This window comes from Trichomycterus rosablanca, chromosome 10 (assembly GCF_030014385.1).
Source record: "Trichomycterus rosablanca isolate fTriRos1 chromosome 10, fTriRos1.hap1, whole genome shotgun sequence".
In the NCBI taxonomy this organism is placed as follows: domain Eukaryota; kingdom Metazoa; phylum Chordata; class Actinopteri; order Siluriformes; family Trichomycteridae; genus Trichomycterus; species Trichomycterus rosablanca.
In genome coordinates, this window is record NC_085997.1 from 24,633,834 (window position 1) to 24,654,933 (window position 21,100).

General features: G+C 40.7%; 1 protein-coding gene across 15 annotated transcripts in view; it reads left to right on the top strand.

The window, feature by feature from the left end:
* camk2g1 (calcium/calmodulin-dependent protein kinase (CaM kinase) II gamma 1) overlaps positions 1–21,100 on the top strand; it is a 142,082-nt gene that overhangs the window by 44,482 nt on the left and 76,500 nt on the right. The window lies entirely within an intron of this gene.

Consider the following 21,100-nt stretch of genomic DNA (forward strand, 5'->3'; position numbering starts at 1 on the left):
TCAGTCTATATCTCTGTCTGTCTGTCTTACTGTCCGTTCTACTGTCGTCTGTCTGTCTGTCTGTCTGTCTGTCTGTCTGTCTGTCTGTCTGTCTGTCCCTTTGTTTGTATATCTATCTCTCTGCCTCTGTCTGTCTGTTCGTATCTATCTATCTATCTATCTATCTATCTATCTATCTATCTATCTATCTATCTATCTATCATTGGTGTCATTATTATAAGATGATAAGCAGAGTTTTACATTAATACTGGAGCATAATGCAAAACGTCTATGTAATCAAAAATTAGTGTTACACACAGATTGTGTTTTATTAAAATATATATCTAACCACATTGTAGCTGATAAACTAGACATTACATTGGAAAGCTTAATAATGAGTGATTTTAAATGTAGTGACTTTAATGTGAAGGACTAATGTTAATACTGCACAAAATACAATCATTTTGGGGGAAAAAAAGGACCCAGAACTGTTCTTTTTTTTATTTTTTATTATGGGTTTAATAGCAGAGAAGTTGTGTACAGGTGTACAGGACAGTAGTACTTGGGTTACACATACAGCATCACACAACTGCTAACACACTTACAAACAAGGTGCAGAATAAATGATCAAAAGCAGAATGTTTAACATTTGTTTATTAAAAGCACCTGCAATAATTTTACTGAACTGATTCATTTGTACAGCCTAATATTTCAACAGAGAATTAATTTTATTTTTTATTCTGTCTAATTAAGGGTGCATTTTATTTATGCATGCATTTTAGAGAGCAATCCCAGGTTTACTAATCCTGAAATCGTTTGTTGTTGCTTCATAGATCTTTGATTAGATTTAATGCAACCTTTGACTGAAGCAATGAAATTTAACGAACCCACTTCCTTTTTTAATCTCTTTACGTCTCTAAATGACGACAGTTGGCAGAGATTTCTTGTTTAAACTAAAATGGGTTTTATACAAAACTGCATGTGAATAAACCTCCAATCCTGTGAGTTAATACTGTTAATACTGTGGGTCGTGTTTAAGCTTGTTGCTCTGTGGCACAGCCAGCATGAGCAGTTTTGGTTCGTATCATGTGAAAGCCGTAAACACAGCGGTAAGTGGCAATATGTGCCCAGCTATGCACTGAACGAAGCACATAAAGCTTATTATGTGAAAGCTGCCTAATAAGTGATTTTGCTCTCTGAGAGACGGATGTTTGTTTGTGTGTGTGTGTGTGTGTGTGTGTGTGTGTGTGTGTGTGTGTGTGTGTGTGTGTGTGTGTGTGTGTGTACGTACGCACGCGTGTGTAATGTAAGCATGCACATGACAATTTCACAACTGTTATGGGAAAAAATCAGGTATGTCATAAACGTCAGAGGGAAGTGTAAGTGAGTGTGAAAGATGGTGAATAGTACAGAACAGCGCCGCAGGGCTGAAAGAACCGCCTGAAAGCTTTTTAATGACGCGCTCCACATTTGCTCACTGCTCTAATGTAATACGCTCTCTGAGCACCTCTTTCTGTTGAGCCATCACTTTTGGGCTTCACCCCAAGAGGGATAATCTGCTGTGAATTCTCTCCTCGGGTTTGTGTATAGGTGAGTGTGTGTGCGCGTGTACATGAGTGTGTACACGTGTGTGTGTGTGTGTGCGTGTGCGTAGGCTGATGAAGCTGCTTAGGGAATGCATTGTTTTCTTCTGTCTTCATGTTGACTTGGTAACCAGTTTTTTTTTGTTTGCTTCCAGTGGCATGCTTATAAGTTTCGGATTAAATTACCCAGAATTCCCTGCCCAGTGATTACTGACGTGGTGGTAGTGGTGAAATTCTGCTGCTTTGTACATATTGGAGGTTTCTGCTGTTGTGCTCTGATGTGTTCAGTTTTTTTTCTAGTAAGTTCATTAGGTAAGCGAGCTCCATTCAGTTGATTCTTGGTTTATTTGTTTGTCATACCTTGTCAGACTGGTATAATATTAAAATGCACCTCTGTCTTTGGTTTTTTTGGTTTCCCAACACCACCCCAACCCTTTTTATTAAGGATTTTATTTGTTTATTAGGATTTTATCGTTATGATTTACACACTTGGTTACATTCATGACAGGACTGGTAGTCACTGGTTACACAAAATTTATCAGTTCAATTGTGTATCTCTAATTGAGGGGTTTTCAACCTTTTTGGACATGCACCCCCCTTCGTGTGCCAAACGCGACCCCCCCCCCCCCCCCCCCAACTTGCGCCACGCCCCCTCCCCTTCGTCAACCACCGCACAGAAATCATTGAGAAAGCTTCTGACAAGCTACAATAACGTAATTATCGTTGTGCATCATACATACGACGCAATTTTGCTGATAAATATTACTTGAAAAAAATTATACAGTCCGACCCCATCTGAGTCGATTCTATCAGCACATTATATAAATTCGTGGTTCACTTTGGTCAATCGTAAGCGGTTCTTGCTTTTTGATGTAGATGAGAGCAGAAAACGTTACTTCACAGAGTCAAGCATAGACAAAAGTTCATCAATTACTAAGTTGGTTAGTTCGGGATCATCTGCTCTGACTGACAAAAAACGTTTAGCTCCACAGGCAGAACGACTCTGAGTCGGCTCCCGCTCTGTGGTAATACTCAGTATAATTAAGCCTGAGCTTTTTAAGGTAAGCGAGTCACACAGAATGTTCTTTAGTAGTTGTTGTTTATTTACAACTGCAACATTCATTGTAACAGTAAAAACGGAGAGATGACTGAGAAAACAAAACTTAAAATGAATCGACTCCTGAATCACTTATATCGATACTGTGAACAGAGCATCTCTCTTAAAGACACACACGCACGTCCTATAACAGCAGTCGTCGCTTTTGTCACCGGTTATCTTCGCTGATAGCTCTATTTTGAAGGTTTTTTTCAGACGGAACTGAATAACATTAACCGTGCTTGTGTGCGTGGTCAGTGAGACTAATCAAATATGTCTCCCGTGGGTGAAAAATGAATTGCTTTAGTTTTAGAAGTAAAAAAATCTCGTGATGCCGCGCCCCCCCAGACAAGGACTCACGCGCCCCACAGGTTGAAAACCCCTGCTCTAATTTACCTCACTTGCATGTTATTGGACTGTGAGAGAGGAAACCCACACAGACACGGAGAGAACATGCAAACTCCATACAGAAAGGATCCTGCTCCACCTGGGGATCGACCCCAGGACCTTCTTGCTGTGAGGCGACAGTGCTACCCACCGTGCCGCCCACTCAGGGCCTTTAGAACCCTGAGGAATTTGCTCATGTGTGGTTTAACCTTGTGCATCACCTGATCTTTTTTAACAGCATCATAGGTTTCGAACAGTGCCACTAATTCAAATATCCTGAGTAAGGAGTTCAAAAGCAAGTCGATCTTTGAGACAGGAGGTTGGGGAAATCCATTATACTCATAGATTATTCTCAGGTTGTTTGGTACCAAGGCTACACTTTCATGAAGATGCCACAGGGGATTGTGGCAGCCTTGAGCTCCTCAGTGAGCTAAACAAAAAGATTAAGCTACTGCTATGAAATAATTCTGCTGGTCTTTGTTTACGTTTCAACTCTCTCGGTTTACATCTACATACAGAAATGCCAACACTGGATTATTGTCACATGGATTTTATTTCATTTTATTTATAGAATATTCTGTCATCTAGTGGGATATTCAAGTTCAAAAACATCAACGCTTATACTGGGTGCATGTTATGACAGTTGTGTTTAAGTTTCACTTGTAGTGAGAATGGAATTTAGCTGTATTTTAGTTCAAAAATAAAATGCTGGACATAGTTCACAGAAATACTGAGGATGTTATATTTTCAGTTGAGAGTTTATCAGTGTTGTTTTCCTGTTCTTTTGGTGCATTCTTAATAAATGTTTGTCCTTTGGATGTGAACGTCACTTCAGTTTCAACAAATTAGGTTTGAAGTGTTTTTAAATAGTACTCAGTTAAATCACTGACGAGTAAGAATTGTTTCTATTGTTATTAACTACCTGAATGTAACATGCCAACTTGACAGTTTGTTTACTTATATGATTTAGGTCTGACCAATGAACTGTGAGTCTGTATAATCAAGCCTCTGGGTAGATGTGCTTTGTTCTGCTATGTTTACATTTATGCAGTTTAAATATAAATTATTTTCAGAGGAAATCAGACCAAAAGGATCAACTTTTTTGCAGGGCCAGCACAAAAGCTGTTTAGTCATGTATCATGTAAATGCAGCTTAAGTCTTTTGAATATTGACCAGCAAATACCAGTCTTAAAGAGTAAGGGCTAGAATGTAATCTTTAAGGACTTTTTGAGCTCTTTTTTTTAATGCAACATCATGGGTCAGTCTGAAAATCTACATATACGCGTTTTACATCATCCTACATGCGCTCCTGAGTAGAAGCCTATCTGAATTTTTAGATACCTTAAAATGCTGCCTACTAAGGTGCCTTATTTCGAAGCTATAACCTGACTGAATAACGAGGGAGCATCCGATGCTTCTTTAGCGGTGAAGGCAATCCCAGCATTCAGTGCGGCATAACTTTTATCACAAAAACATACAATATTGCGGAGCAACGAATGGAGTTCTTTTCAAATGTAAATAAATTCTCATTGATTTTTAATCTGTATAAAGGTGCACAAGTGTCATTTGTTTGCAAATTCGGGCTTGTCACTGACAATTTAACCATTTTGGGACACGGAGGAAGATGTTAGCAATGATGGCGATTACATCACCCCAGTTTTTGCTTACTACATTAGCAGTCCAGCTGTCTAAGTAGTGTGTCTATATAATCTGCCTTATGGGTTTGATGTCTTATTATAGAATCCTCTCTACTTTGGCAGCTGTCTAGGTAGGCAGCAAGGCAGCTCAATAGGTTTTCTGACAGACCCTATGTCTGAACAGTCTTGAAGGATCATACTTCTGTTGGAGGACTGTACTTTTCTATCCTGTGTATAAAAGCTCAAAGATGCCAGATATTGTTTACCGGCTGGTTGATCTGAAACTCCATTTATACGTATAGCAGACAAGTTTATCAAAGTGGCTTACAACTGTAAACAAATACAATCCAAGCATTACAAGGGCCCAGCAGTGGTAATCAGAGGTAACCAACCTTCTGGTTACTAATCCAGTACCTTACTCACTTACCCGCCCCAGCTTTCCTATTAGTGAAATTTGGCCTCGGGAGGACAGATGAAAAGAGGATCAAAGAGAGGCTACGTAATCTGAAAAGCAGATATCTGAATGTCAGACAGGGCAGCCGTGCAGAGCGTACAGACTGACGACGGAGCTCAGATAAACAGCAGCGCAGAGGCTCAGTTCAGTGTGAGAGGATCCACTGACATTTACTTAAGATTCAGGGTGGATATTTTCACTCCTTTATACATTCATACAATGCCTGTTATCAGGGGCATCGCCTTCCTTTATACACACACACACTCACACTCTCACTCTCACACACACAACACACTCACAAATATATTTATACACACACACACAAACATGCAGTGAGAGACACACTCATTTATTATACACATGGATACAAACACAAATACACACACAGAAACAGACACAAAAGGTACACAAACACTTATTATGCACACACAAACATGTACACACACACCGACCCACCAACTCATATACACACACAACATTGCACTCAGAGAAACGGACACATACAAAGTACACACACAAGCATGCACACACACACACACACACACACACTCTCACACTCTCTCTCTCACACACACCAACACACAAATATATTTATACACACACAAACGTGCAGTGAGAGACACACTCATTTATTATACACATGGATACAAACACAAATACACACACAGAAACGGACACATAAAAGGTACACAAACACTCATTATGCACACACAAACATGTACACACACCGACCCACCAACTCATATACACACACAACATTGCACTCAGAGAAACACACATACAAAGTACACACACAAGCATGCGCACACACACACACACACACACTCTCACACTCTCTCTCTCACACACACCAACACACAAATATATTTATACACACACACACAAACGTGCAGTGAGAGACACACTCATTTATTATACACATGGATACACACACAGAAACAGACACATAAAAGGTACACACATACACACACACTTATAATGCACACACACACACACACACACACACACACACCCCGACCCACCAACTCATATACATACACACACAACATTGCACTCGGAGAAACGGACATACAAAGTACACACATGCAAGCATTCACACACATAAATATATGTATACACACACACTCTCACTCTCTCACACACACCAACACACTCACAAATATATATATATATATACAAACACACAAACGTGCAGTGAGACACACTCATTTATTATACACATGGATACACACACAAATACACACATAGAAACAGACACAAAAGGTACACACATACACACACACTTATTATGCACACACAAACATGTACACACACACACACACACACACCAACTCATATTTACACACACAACATTGCACTCAGAGAAACAGACACATACAAAGTACACTCATGCAAGCACGCACACACATAAATATGTACACACACACACACACCAACACACAAGTATATTTATATACACACACAATGTGCAGAGACACACTCATTTATTATACACATGGATACACACACAAATACACACATAGAAACAGACACAAAAGGTACACACATACACACACTTATTATGCACACACAAACATGTACACACACACACACACACACACACACACCAACTCATACTTACACACACAACATTGCACTCAGAGAAACACACATACAAAGTACACACATGCAAGCATGCACACACATAAATATGTACACACACACACACACTCACATACTCTCACACTCTCTCACACACACACCAACACACTCATATATATATATATACACAAACACACAAACGTGCAGTGAGACACACTCATTTATTATACACATGGATACACACACAAATACACACATAGAAACAGACACAAAAGGTACACACATACACACACACTTATTATGCACACACAAACATGTACACACACACACACCGACCCACCAACTCATATTTACACACACAACATTGCACTCAGAGAAACAGACACATACAAAGTACACTCATGCAAGCATGCACACACACATAAATATGTACACACACACACACACACACACACACACTCACATACTCTCACACTCTCTCACACACACACACCAACACACAAATATATTTATATACACCCACACAATGTGCAGAGACACACTCATTTATTATACACATGGATACACACACAAATACACACAAACAGACACACAAGGTACACACATACACACACACTTATTATGCACACACAAACATGTACACACACACCGACCCACCAACTCATATACACACACAACATTGCACTCAGAGAAACAGACACATACAAAGTACACTCATGCAAGCATGCACACACACATAAATATGTACACACACACACTCACATACTCTCACACTCTCTCACACACACACACCAACACACAAATATATTTATATACACCCACACAATGTGCAGAGACACACTCATTTATTATACACATGGATACACACACAAATACACACAGAAACAGACACAAAAGGTACACACATACACACACACTTATTATGCACACACAAACATGTACACACACACACACCGACTTAAATACACAGACAACATTGCACTCAGAGAAACAGACACATACAAAGTACACTCATGCAAGCACGCACACACATAAATATGTACACACACACACACACACACACTCACATACTCTCACACTCTCTCACACACACACACCAACACACAAATATATTTATATACACCCACACAATGTGCAGAGACACACTCATTTATTATACACATGGATACACACACAAATACACACAGAAACAGACACAAAAGGTACACACATACACACACACTTATTATGCACACACAAACATGTACACACACACACACACCGACCCACCAATTCATATTTACACACACAACATTGTACACACATGTACACACACACAACATTGCACTCAGAGAAACAGACACATACAAAGTACACTCATGCAAGCATGCACACACACACTCTCACACACACACACCAACACACAAATATATTTATATACACACACACAGACGTGCAGGGAGAGACACACTCATTTATTATACACATGTCAATTCCATACACACACATCCAGATCCACAAACCCATACACACACACACTGTTTCTATGTGTGTTACATGGAGAAACAGACATACACACAGACACTTACACATCAATGCAAACAGAGAAACAGACACATTTTTGGTACACACACAATATTGTACACAGAAACGGGCACAAACAAAGTACACACACACCAATGTACACACACAGTATTGAACACAGAGAATTGGACATACACAAAGTACATGCACACCAATGCACACAGAGAGTCAGCCACATACAAACACACACACTCACACACACCATTGCAGAGACGCAAAGATGCAAAGGCACTGGCACTCACACACGGACACCGAGACAAAGGAAGAGAAAGAATGGAGGGATCCAGCTCCTGAGGTCTGTGTGCTTTATGTATGCACACACTGTGGTGAAGGATGTGAGAACTGGCATATTTTTATAGTACAGGGCAGCAGATCTGATATGACCTCACCCTTGGCCTCTGAGCTAAAACTCTTCCAGAATACAAATGAGACAGCAGCAGGGAATAACTGAGATGGAGAGTTAGAAGGCTGTGCTACTTCCAAAGCTCCAGTTTTACTCCAGTAGTTTTACTACCGTCTCTGACACTTTTTCACAGACATTGCTCCAGTGCTCCAGTTGTTGTTTATTTAGTGACCCAGTGAACTTGTTTTTAAGAAGTAAAAAGGGGTTCTTAAAAAGCTGACAGCTTTTGTAACCATGCCTATGGTTTTCCTATTATTTTTACTAGTTTTAAGGTAGCTATGTATCTAGTCTGGTAACTAGCACCTATGTTCTGTAGGACATTTAGAATGTGTTGATACTGGAGGATGTGATGAACATTTCAAATATGAACACAATTGTCAGGGACCTTGTGGTTGAAAATACCTGGTAGAAATGGAACTACACAATATAGATCTGCTACATTTAAAGACTCAACAAAATGTGACAGAATATTATTTAAAATGTTTGCAGATTACAAAAATGAATAACTATTTAGATATTATAATATAAGACAACAGAGAAAGACACAAAGAAATCCTTACCCAATATAATACAGAAATAATCCTCAAATTCCTAAATAATAATATAAGTCTGACCTTTTTAGCCTGCTTTCACCCTGTTCTTCAATGGTCAGGACCACTACAAAGTAGGTATTATTTAGGTGGTGGATCATTCTCAGCACTGCAGTGACAATGACATGGTGGTGGTGTGTTAGTGTGTGTTGTGCTGGTATGAGTGGATCAGATACAGCAGCAGCTGGAGTTTTTAAACACCGTGTCCACTCACTGTCCACTCTATTAGACACTCCTACCTAGTTGGTCCACCTTGTAGATGTAAAGTCAGAGACGATCGCTCATCTATTGCTGCTGTTTGAGTTGGTCATCTTCTAGACCAGGGGTGTCGAACTCATTTTCACCGAGGGCCACATCAGCATTATGGTGGACCTCAAAGGGCCGATTGTAACGTATCCTGCTGTGATTGCAGTCTGTTGTTTTTCTTAGAGGCTGAATTCTGCATTTATATTGTCCTACTTTACCACAGACACGGCCTCATAACACAAGAGACGCACCGGTTTCTCTTCCTGAAGCACAAACTTGTTTTCACTTTCATTACATTTTCTCCTTCTGCTTAATTTTCTTACTTATCTTCTTGTACATTTTGGGATTATGTGTAAATATTTCTTAACATCATCTACTGGCGGGATGTGTCACTTTGCAGGTCACAAAATCAGCATGCATTTTGAGAGATGCAGTTAATGTAGGATTTTACAGTGTATTTTAAGACAATCATCCTGCCCTCACTAATAGTTTATCCCCCTTGCTCAGCTAGACAGACAGACAGACAGCTCCCTTCAGAATACAGTCGGTTTATTTGCTTCCCAGCTGTGTGATACACTGTGTGCACCAGGATGAGGTAAAACTACAAACAATAAAAACAATAAAGAACTTAATATAGTACAAGCACACAGCTGTAGTCAAGTGTTACATCTGGTACAATATGAGCTTTAATCAAACGTAGAATAGCGCTAACGAGTTAGCATTTTGTGTAAAGATACTAATTGCTATAGTAACGGTAACAATTGTATTTAATTACGGTAAATTTGTAACTAAAACGCTGTGATATACTCACTAAACATTTACAAACTGAGAATATAAACGCCACTACTTACAGACGATGCTTCTGTATTATATTGCAAGATAATTATTTATATTTATTATTATTGTTTACATTACTGACTACCTACTTCACGTTCTCTTTGCCGTAAAAGTCACATGGCTTCTTAGCGAAGGTCAAAGTTAGTTGCCATGACTACGATGTCAACAGTTGCCGCTTTTAAAGGCGCAGGTGTCCCATTAAATTATAAGCCCGTCTCTGTTGTAACGACTCGAACCATCACAACTATCGTACAGTCGTTTAAGCTCTCGCGGGCCACATAAAATGACGTGGCGGGCCGGATCTGGCCCGCGGGCCGTGAGTTTGACACCCCTGTTCTAGACCTTCATCAGTGGTCACAGGACGCGGCCCACGGGGCACTGTTGGCTGGATATTTTTGGTTGGTGGACTATTGTCAGTCCAGCAGTGACAGTGAGGTGTTTAAAAACTACATCAGCATTGCTGTGTCTGATCCACTCATACCAGCACAACACACATTAACACACCACCACCATGTCAGTGTCACTGCAGTGCTGAGAATGATCCACCACCTAAATAATACCTACTCTGTAGTGGTCCTGTGGTGGTCCTGACCATTGAAGAACAGCATGAAAGGGGGCTAACAAAGCATGCAGAGAAACAGATGGACTACAGTCAGTAATTGTAGAAGTACAAAGTGCTTCTATATGGTAAGCAGAGCTGATAAAATGGACAGTGAGTGTAGAAACAAGGAGGCGGTTTTAATGTTATGGCTGATCGGTGTATTATATAAGAATAACATTATATAAGAGGTGCTTTGTTGGCACAGCTTTCTGTTACACTTATCTACTACCATTACAATTCAGGTTCGAATCTTACCAGTGCTATGGGCAGGACATCTACACAGACATGATTGGCTATGTTTGAGAAGAAGGGAAGAGATTCAAAGCCCTGTTATGGGTGGTGTATTTCTCTCTAGCACCCAGTGTTACCTGCTGCACACAAACCTGGATAAAGTGGACGATTAAAAAATGTGTAGAATTCTGTCCTTTTGAGTATAATAGATTTTACTGTAGTACATTATCATTTGAGATTTGTTGGTTTAGAAAGATGGTACATATTAGCTTTGTTTTTGGTTGAGCGCATAGCCACTGATGCACCACTGCTTCCACATCATCACATGAAAAGCTTCTTCCCCTTAAAGCTTCTTTCCAGAAAGGTGGAAATCAGATGGCGCTAAATCTGGACTATAAGCTCTCTCCCAGTCTCTCAGACATGACCAATTACTACTCCTCCCGCCCTCACCGTTTCCACCCAAAATATACAAGTGCGGGACGATTCCTCAAATTCTCCTGAATCTTTTATTTAGTGTTTGACAGATGTGAATGAAATGCCAGATTCTTTTTGCACTGCGACATTTTAGCATGTTTAGCGTGGAAGAGTATTTTATCAGGCGGGCAGGACTGCACCAGCATGTGATGCAAATGTGCACCCCTCCGTTCCCTCACTCTACCGTTGGCGGCTGCTAATTTATTGATTGCAACAAAAAAGTAAGTGCTTCTCATTTGCGGGCCAGTAATTGAGCAAGAAATCCCCAAGCCTCAGCACAATAAAGCACACCACTGGCCCTCTGCACTAGCACTGGATGGATAGATAGATAGATAGATAGATAGATAAATGGATGGATGGATGGTTGAATGGAAAGGTGGATGGATTAAATATTTAATGTGTCAACTAAGTGGGTTCTTTTGTTTCTGGGAACCCAAGCCTCAGAAGATCTTCACTGTTTTTTTTTTCTCTCTCAGGCTTTACTATCCTACAGGAAACATCGTGCATTTTAACTTTTTTTCAAAGCTATCCAGACAGCCCCTCAGATGTTCTTGAATATACATGTTTTGTTAACAGCGTGTGCTTTGTTCTTCAGCTAGCTGCTTTCTCTTCTCTCCCTCAGGCTTACAAAATGAAGACATTATTGTGACAAGTCACGGAGCACGAAGCTGCTGTAATTTTGCCTTTATCACTGTGTTTGTGGTTCTGCGAGCGTTCTCGTCAGTCCCGGTGAACACAAAATGTATTGTTATTTATTGATCTGCGAAGATGGAAAAAACAGAGATTGTTGCTGGCTAATTTGATGGTTGCTGAAAAGCTGGACGTATTCTTTTGCAAAGGCTTGTGACACATTCCTGATGGACATTGTTAATCTCTGGTGGTATATTTGAACTAGGGCTAATATCTCGATATGCTTTTGAGAAGTGGCGATATACGATATTACACGATATAATGTAAACTTAAAGTACAGTGGCTGACCACTGCCCGTATTTAGCTTATTTGGTTTACAAGTTATCTTAAAAACACAAAACATTGTAGTTCTGATCAATTCTGACAGAATTAGTGTTTATATTTTGTGTTATTACAAGCTGTATTTGTATTCATATTGACGATATTTATATCAAACAAACCAGCAAAATCTCACATTTATGCTGTCCATTTTACTTCAAATAAATGAGCATCAAAAAAATCATGAAAAAGTTCAGTATTTGATAATGCTTCGCTATCATTGCAAAATTAAAGCGCACGTTAAACAACAGCACCGTGACCCAGATCAACCACACGGCAGCATAAAATCATAACCGCTGCGTACCTGAGCTTCTGTTCCTCAAATTGCAAATCAAATGTATATCCGTGTGTTGTTCCATTAGGGATATAATCACCTTGTCTTTCTTCTTGAAGGCCATCTTGTATGTTTTCAGAGTATTTCCAGAATATATGAATACATTTCCAACTGTGTTTATCCTCCTATAAGGTAAAAAGCTGAAACTTGTAATTCATTCACTGTGTCAATTATGCCTTTACAACCAATCAAGAGAGAGATTGAAATTCCGCCCAAAATCTGAATTCAGAAGCTCTGATTGGTTTATACAGCTGTTTTTCAAGGCTTGAACCACGAATGAATCTCTTTCACAAATGAACTGAATTATTTGTGTGGGCAAAATGAATGTATCTTTACTATAGATAAGAGCACAGCTCCCTGATTCCATTCCAATGAATCATTCGTTTGAAAATTCGTTTGATTCTTTAATCAGTGATTCAGTTTGCATGTGTGTGCGTGCACTCGCCCACCCGCTCATATGTGAGAGAAAGCGTTATGCGCAGCGCTTGTACTCTGTTTTAAATGTTCTCAAAAGGTAACCTGTGTATCCTAGACATACTCGATATATCGAATATGGCCATTTTTAACAGTGTGCGAAAAGTAGTATCGAATATATCGACATGCAAGTGAGGTGAATTGGAGATACAAAATTGTCCATGACTGTGTTTGATATTGTGTTTGATACTTAAACTGATGAATCTTGTGTAACCAGTAACTACCTGTCCTGTCATTGAATGATCCTGGTCAGTGTCGTGGTAGGTCTGCTGACAGGATGCCAATCCATCACTGGACCTTGGCCATCCTCACCTCCAGAGCCTGACTGGACTGGCCGATCGCATTGCTGAGAATTCGACCCCTGGATCCCAGCCTGCAGCAGCACAAACCAAGCTCAATGATAGAATGATGGAGTAGAGGTCCATGACCGAATATAAAACTTTAATAAATCTAAAATAAGTAGTATTGTGTGCAAAAAATGTGGATGCATAAACAATTAAATAACAAAACAGCATCTTGGGGGCCAATAAAAGTCCAAGACAAGTCAGAGTCAGCAAACGAAATGTCTTGAAATGAAACCTTTTCCTCCCAGCTCAACGGAGATTTAAAATTTCTGCAGAACTTAAGCAGAAATGTGGCTTACTGACTGTGGGAAAGTCAATATTAGTTCTGTAACACTATCGGTATACTTCTGATAGTATGGTGCCTTGCTGAGGTGTGAAGGCTCACATGAATCAGGGAAGCAGAAAGCTTTGCTGGCTGGAGTTCTATCTCTTGCCAGGCTCTTCCCTAGCAGAAAAGTGTTAGCAGGTGCCACCTTAAACCTACCACCTGTATTGAGCAGCAGCAATATAGGACGATGTCGGAGGCGGATGATCACAACGGTGACAACTGCAATGACATCAGTTTAATTGTGCAGTACAGGGTAATGGTAAACCACTTCTGTACTCTACCAAGAAAACTAAATTAAAAGAAACAACAGCGTGATTGTCAGTATAGTGCCAGTAGCTGGGATCCTCTGGTCAGAAGGCATTTATTGTTATTGAGGTAGAGCTGAGGACTCCTAAGTAGAGGTACAGCTTTCATGTGTGATGCATCTGGATGCTTAGTTGTGTAGTAACTATCAGCTGATTTTTTTTAGTATTTTACATAACATCAGAAATGGGATAATTTTCTTTTCTTTCTATTCATTTATGCATTTTCTCCCATTTTCTCCCAATTTAGCGCCGTCAATTTATCTTCCATTACTGGGGATCCCTCATTGCATTCAAGGAGGGTATGTTGCTGCTCACGCCTCCTCCGACACATGCGCAGTCCTAGCGAACCCTCCTTTTCGCCCATGCTTCTGCACAGGTGCCTCTATCTGCTAATCAGGGTTTTTGCACAGCATTTGAAGACGCCACACACATAGTCTGGAAATCCCACCCTAGCACATACGGTGGCCAAGTAGTGTCTGGTGCAGGCACTGCCAATTATGCCCGCTACATGGCGCCCAGCCGACCGGTGGCAATGCCGAGTTTCGAACCGAGGAGTTCAGAATCTCGGCGCTGTTGTGCTAGCTGGTCACACTGCGCCACCTCGGTGCCTAAATAAGCATTTTATAAACCAATGAATCTATTTCCTCTTAGTTGTAAGTACTTTTTTACTGTACATATTTTTACCCTATTAACTTTTATATTTAACTTATATTTGCTTAAATTAAACAGTGGCTCGGTGGGTAACACTGTCGCCTCTCAGCAAGAAGGTCCTGGGTTCAATTCCCAGGGTGGTCCGTGTCCTTTCTGTGTGGAGTTTGCATGTTCTCACTGTGTCTGGGGTGGCACGGTGGCTAAGTGGGTAGCACTGTCGCCTCACAGCAAGAAGGTCCTGGGGTGGACCTTGATCCCCAGGTGGGGTGGTCCGGGTCCTTTCTGTGTGGAGTTTGCGTGTTCTCCCAGTGTCCACGTGGGTTTCCTCCGGGAGCTCCGGTTTTCTCCCACAGTCCAAAGACATGCAAGTGAGGTGAATTGGAGGTACAAAATTGTCCATGACTGTGTTTGATATAACCTTGTGAACTGATGAATCTTGTGTAATGAGTAACTAGCGTTTCTGTCATGAATGTAACCAAAGTGTGTAAAACGTCACGTTAATATCCTAATAAATAAATAAATGTATTGATCTTAAATGTAGTCGTCAGATGTAAAGTACCTGCCAGTCACTATTTAAAAACAACACTATTTAAAAGAAGGTTGAGATTTAGTAGACTTGGCAGCTTTAGTTTTCCAGTGTTGTTTCCAAATTGCTCAGGGCATTTAGTGAAATATTCATTTTTCTGTAGGTGTGTTTATCATGCCTTGCATCAGTCAAGGTACGGCAGGTTTAAGCACAAATGGTGAACAAATACAGAAAAGTAGCTGATAAAGCCAAGTAAAATTGTATGTAGGGGGCATTTGGCATGGCTAACTAGCTCAGCAAGTTGCCACTAGTTGGCTGTTTTGCTAGTTAAATGAAATAATGCATTATTTTTTATTTCCTTTAAATTCAGTTAAAGGCAAACGTTTGGACAGCCCTCGGTAGCCAAGCTTTAATATAGCAGTTGTTTTCTTTTCTACTTTTTAACATATGTTTCTACTGAGCTTTCTACATACAGGAAACCACATGAAATAATGAATGTGACATACTGTCTACGCTAGTCACGGAATGGTTTTACCTTTGTAGCATAAAAAAACAAAACACAAAATGCTTTTACTTTTCAGTACTCTGCTTATTTAATGTACCGTTTATTTGTTGAAGTTGGTTGTGATAATGTATGAACTGATTTTACTGGAACAAAATGTGGAATTTAATCAGGGCTGTCCAAATGAGTATATTAAACACAGCCCCACAGCCAGAACACATCAATATCACTTTCATTTTTCATGTGGCCTTGTAATATGAGCCAATAAAGACAATATACACCCACTGAGCAGTTTATTAGGTACACCATACTGGTTCATACATTCATTGATTATTTTATAAGCTACACCTACCATACAGAGAAACTTTGTGGGTGTACAGTTACTGTGCTGTAGCAAATTTGTACCCCATTTATTCATCAAAAGCGACACGCTTAGAACACCTTATTGTAACCAGATGTTGTTTGAGTGGTTGACCACTCTCTGCTAGTTAGGACCACAGTAATGGCATGTGTTCTAGATATGGTACATCTGTTTCATTCAGCCAGTTTGCTGGACTGGTGTTGTCCTGTTGCAGTAGCACTGTTTGAAGCCATTGTATTGTACCAACCTTCATGGGTAATACTAAGTACAGTGGTACCTTGAAACTCAACGTCAATTGGTTCTGGGACTGGCGTTGAATTTAAAAGACGTTGAGTTTCAAGGTATTTTTTTCCCCATAAGAATGTTTGGGAAACCTGTTAATGCGTTCCATGGTCCAGTGGAACTGCATATATTTTAGGCTAATGTAAAATAATGGGGTTGTTTTTGACACTTTTACATGGAAAATAACACAAATATTATATAAAACACTTACAATTTCTCAGAACCCAGAGCTGTAACACAAGTTTAAAAGTGAAACGGTGAGAAAAATGCAGCTAAACACAGATACATGTGGAGCTTTCAGAGTGAATCTGACAGTTATTCCACACAAATGCAGATTCGTCTCATTTGCACACTGACGTATTTCCGCACTGCTCAAGCCGAGCGCTGATCAAAGCGACTTTTCATTGTTTATTTTAAATTAAATGAATAGATCCCCCCTCTTTTTCTCCCCCTTTAGGCCCAATTTGCAACACGCCTCCTCTCTGCCTCTGTCGATCCCTGCCCTGACCGAGGAGATCGAAGCTAACCCATATCCCCTCCGACACATGAGCAGCAAGCCGTATGCATTTTTCCACCCACACATTGACGAGTGTGGCGCCACCTAGCGTTGCGTGCGGAGAGACACACCCTAAGAGCACTCCTTCCTCATCTCCGTGTAGGCGCCTCTAATCAGCCAGCAGGGGTCGTAACTGCACCATACTGACAGAGAGAGACCCACTTCCGACCTTAGTCCCGCCCATCTGAACAACAGGCCAATCGTTGTTCATATAGCCGCCAAGCCTCGGTCGGTAAGGCAGAGCTGGATTCGATACGACGTACTTGAGATCCAGCTCCAGTTGCAGCATGTGTTTTTACCGCTGCGCCACCTGAGCGGCATAAATAGATTTTTAAACTGCAAACTGAACATGAGTTTAAGGGAAACGTTGAGTTTAAGGATATAACTTTCTTAACGAAGGGCATTGAGCTTCAAAAATTTTAAGTTTAGGGACGTTGAGTTACAAGGTTCCACTGTACATAGAGCCTGTGTTAGCCAGCTGCTTAAGGTGGTATCTAAAATGGGGTGTAATTTTGTGAAATTGTGTAACCAAGGACTTTCAGTTGACACATGCAGCCCTGAACATTGTGTTGCACTAGGTTTATCAGATACTGCATTTTAGTACCTACTATTATATACAGTGGGGTCAAAAAGTATTTAGTCAGCCACTGATTGTGCAAGTTCTCCTACTTAGAAAGATGAGAGAGGGCTGTAATTTTCATCATAGGTACACTTCAACTATGAGAGACAAAATGAGAAAAAAAATCCAGGAAATCACATTGTAGGATTTTTTAAGAATTTATTCGTAAATTATGGTGGAAAATAAGTATTTGGTCAATAACGAACAAGTAAGATTTCTGGCTCTCACAGACCTGTAACTTCTTCTTTAAGAAGCTCTTCTGTCCTCCACTCGTTACCTGTATTAATGGCACCTGTTTGACCTCGTTATCTGTATAAAAGACACCTGTCCACAGCCTCAAACAGTCAGACTCCAAACTCAACCATGGCCAAGACCAAAGAGCTGTCGAAGGACACCAGGAAGAAAATTGTAGACCTGCACCAGGCTGGGAAGAGTGAATCTACAATAGGCAAGCAGGTTGGTGTGAATAAATCAACTGTGGGAGCAATTGTAAGAAAATGGAAGACATACAAGACCATTGATAATCTCCCTTGGGGTCAAGATCTCATCCCGTGGGGTCAAAATGATCATGAGAACGGTGAGCAAAAATCCCAGAACTACACGGAGGGACCTGATGAATGACCTGCAGAGAGCTGGGACCAAAGTAACAAAGGCTACCATCAGTAACACACTACGCCGAGAGGGACTCAAATCCTGCAGTGCCAGGCGTGTCCCCCTGCTTAAGCCAGTACATGTCCAGGCCCGTCTGAAGTTTGCCAGAGAGCATATGGATGATCCAGAAGAGGATTGGGAGAATATCATGTGGTCAGATGAAACCAAAATGGAACTTTTTGGTAAAAACTCAACTCGTCGTGTTTGGAGGAAGAAGAATGCTGAGTAAACACCATACCTACTGTGAAGCATGGGGGTGGAAACATCATGCTTTGGGGCTGTTTTTCTGCAAAGGGGACAGGACGACTGATCCGTGTTAAGGGAAGAATGAACGGGGCCATGTATCGTGAGATTTTAAGCCAAAACCTCCTTCCATCAGTGAGAGCATTGAAGACGGAACGTGGCTGGGTCTTCCAGCATGACAATGATCCCAAACACACTGCTCGGGCAACGAAGGAGTGGCTCCGTAAAAAGCATTTCAAGGTCCTGGAGTGTCCTAGCCAGTCTCCAGACCGCAACCCCATAGAAAATTTGTGGAGTCCGTGTTGCCCAGCGACAGCCCCAAAACATCACTGCTCTAGAGGAGATCTGCATGGAGGAATGGGCCAAAATACTAGCTACAGTGTGTGCAAACCTGGTGAAGACTTACAGGAAACGTTTGACCTCTGTCATTGCCAACAAAGGTTATGTTACAAAGTATTGAGTTGAACTTTTGTTATTGACCAAATACTTATTTTCCACCATAATTTACAAATAAATTCTTTAAAACTCCTACAGTGTGATTTCCTGGATTTTTTTTTCTCATTTTGTCTCTCATAGTTGAAGTGTACCTATGATGAAAATTACAGACCTCTCTCATCTTTCTAAGTAGGAGAACCTGCACAATAAGTGGCTGAATAAATACTTCTTGGCCCCACTGTAGGTTGCAGTATCTGTTAAGGCTTGTTAATGTACCTTTAAATATACTCTGTAAAGTCACCCCTGCACTCACTTAAAAGGTTCTTAGGTTAAAGACTGAATGTAAAAGAGCAAGTGAAAATAAAAAAAGTGTGGACAGAAAATAAAATTCAGTCCACACTGTCTTTCTTTTATTTAAAGAATGGAGAATAAACCTTCCTGTAGATCAGTAAATCCAGGCTCAAAACCCTGGCAGTCCTCTCACTGTTTGATTCAGAGCAGAACATGGGAAGGAGGTGGGTGCCGGTGCTGGTGTTTCTTCCTTATTTCCTGTGTGGTCTGAGAGGCGAGGCACACCTCTGCTTACTGCTTAAAGTTGAGGAATGAGATTGGGAATAGAAGTCAGTAATGGTGCTGCAGATGGCTAATTGAGGAGCCAGGAAAGGGAGAGAGAGCAGGCTTTAATGGCGAGAGGTTTTGTGGCCACGCTGGCATTATTTATAAGCTAGAAATGAATGAACTGATGATCACGATTGCCTTTTTTATTATTAATTCAGAGTACATACACAGGAAACGGCAAGGCTGAGGGAAACCACCAAGATAATAAATGCTAGACCATTTGATTTAAAACTCGCTTAGAATGGAAATAAAAAGACAGATGCTGAATTCTGTCAGTTATTTGTATATTTATTGATTGTTTTACTGACCAGTCTGTTCTGGTCAATAAAAGTATAGGTGAATCACGGGAATACAGAATAGATAAGGCACCAGTTCATCCTGGACAGAGGAGTCAATAACCTACATAGACAGGCAAGACTGAAGATTTTACTTAGACTGGGCTTGTCTAATTTCAGCCAGTGTTTCAACACAAAATCAATTCTGTAAGACATAATTATGGTCACTAGGCCTTCCCTAAGGTGTTAAGAATGATTAAACCCTCACATATACATTGATAACTTTTATAAATACCTCCAAAGCTGTTTGCCAAACTTGGGCCTGCCAAATGGTGATGAACAAAACCACGTATTTTTGAAATGGAACCACCATTCCAGTTCATCCCAAACTGTTTAATGATGTTAAGGGCAGGACTATGTGCAGGCCACTGGAGTTTCTTCACAACAAACCTGTCAGATCAGTCAGTGATTGCATTGTATCCAGCAAGCAGCAGTTCTGCAAGTGGAAGCCTGTAAAGCTCCTTGGTGTTAAATAAGCCTATTTATGTATGCATTTTCTGCTGCTGGGGATCCCAATTTCATTCGAGGAGGGTATATCTGCCTGCTCGGGGCGGCACGGTGACCTGAGATCTGACCTGCACATCAGTTTAGCATGGCAGAAGCTCAAGTTATGCCTGGTTCACACTACACAACTTTTTGCACTGATTCTCGCTCGGCGACGGGTCGGTGCTGGATTCGGGAGGAACTCGGTGTTCGCTCTGCGATCAAAACTCGGCTCTCGATCAATGTGTGAAACAGCGAGGGGAAACACAGGGGAGAGGTTGGAAACAGGTGGTGGAGCGCAATATAGTTTCTATCAGAATACATCAGCACACGAGTTTTACAGTATTTCTGACCTGATCGTTCTCTACAAAACAAAATATTTA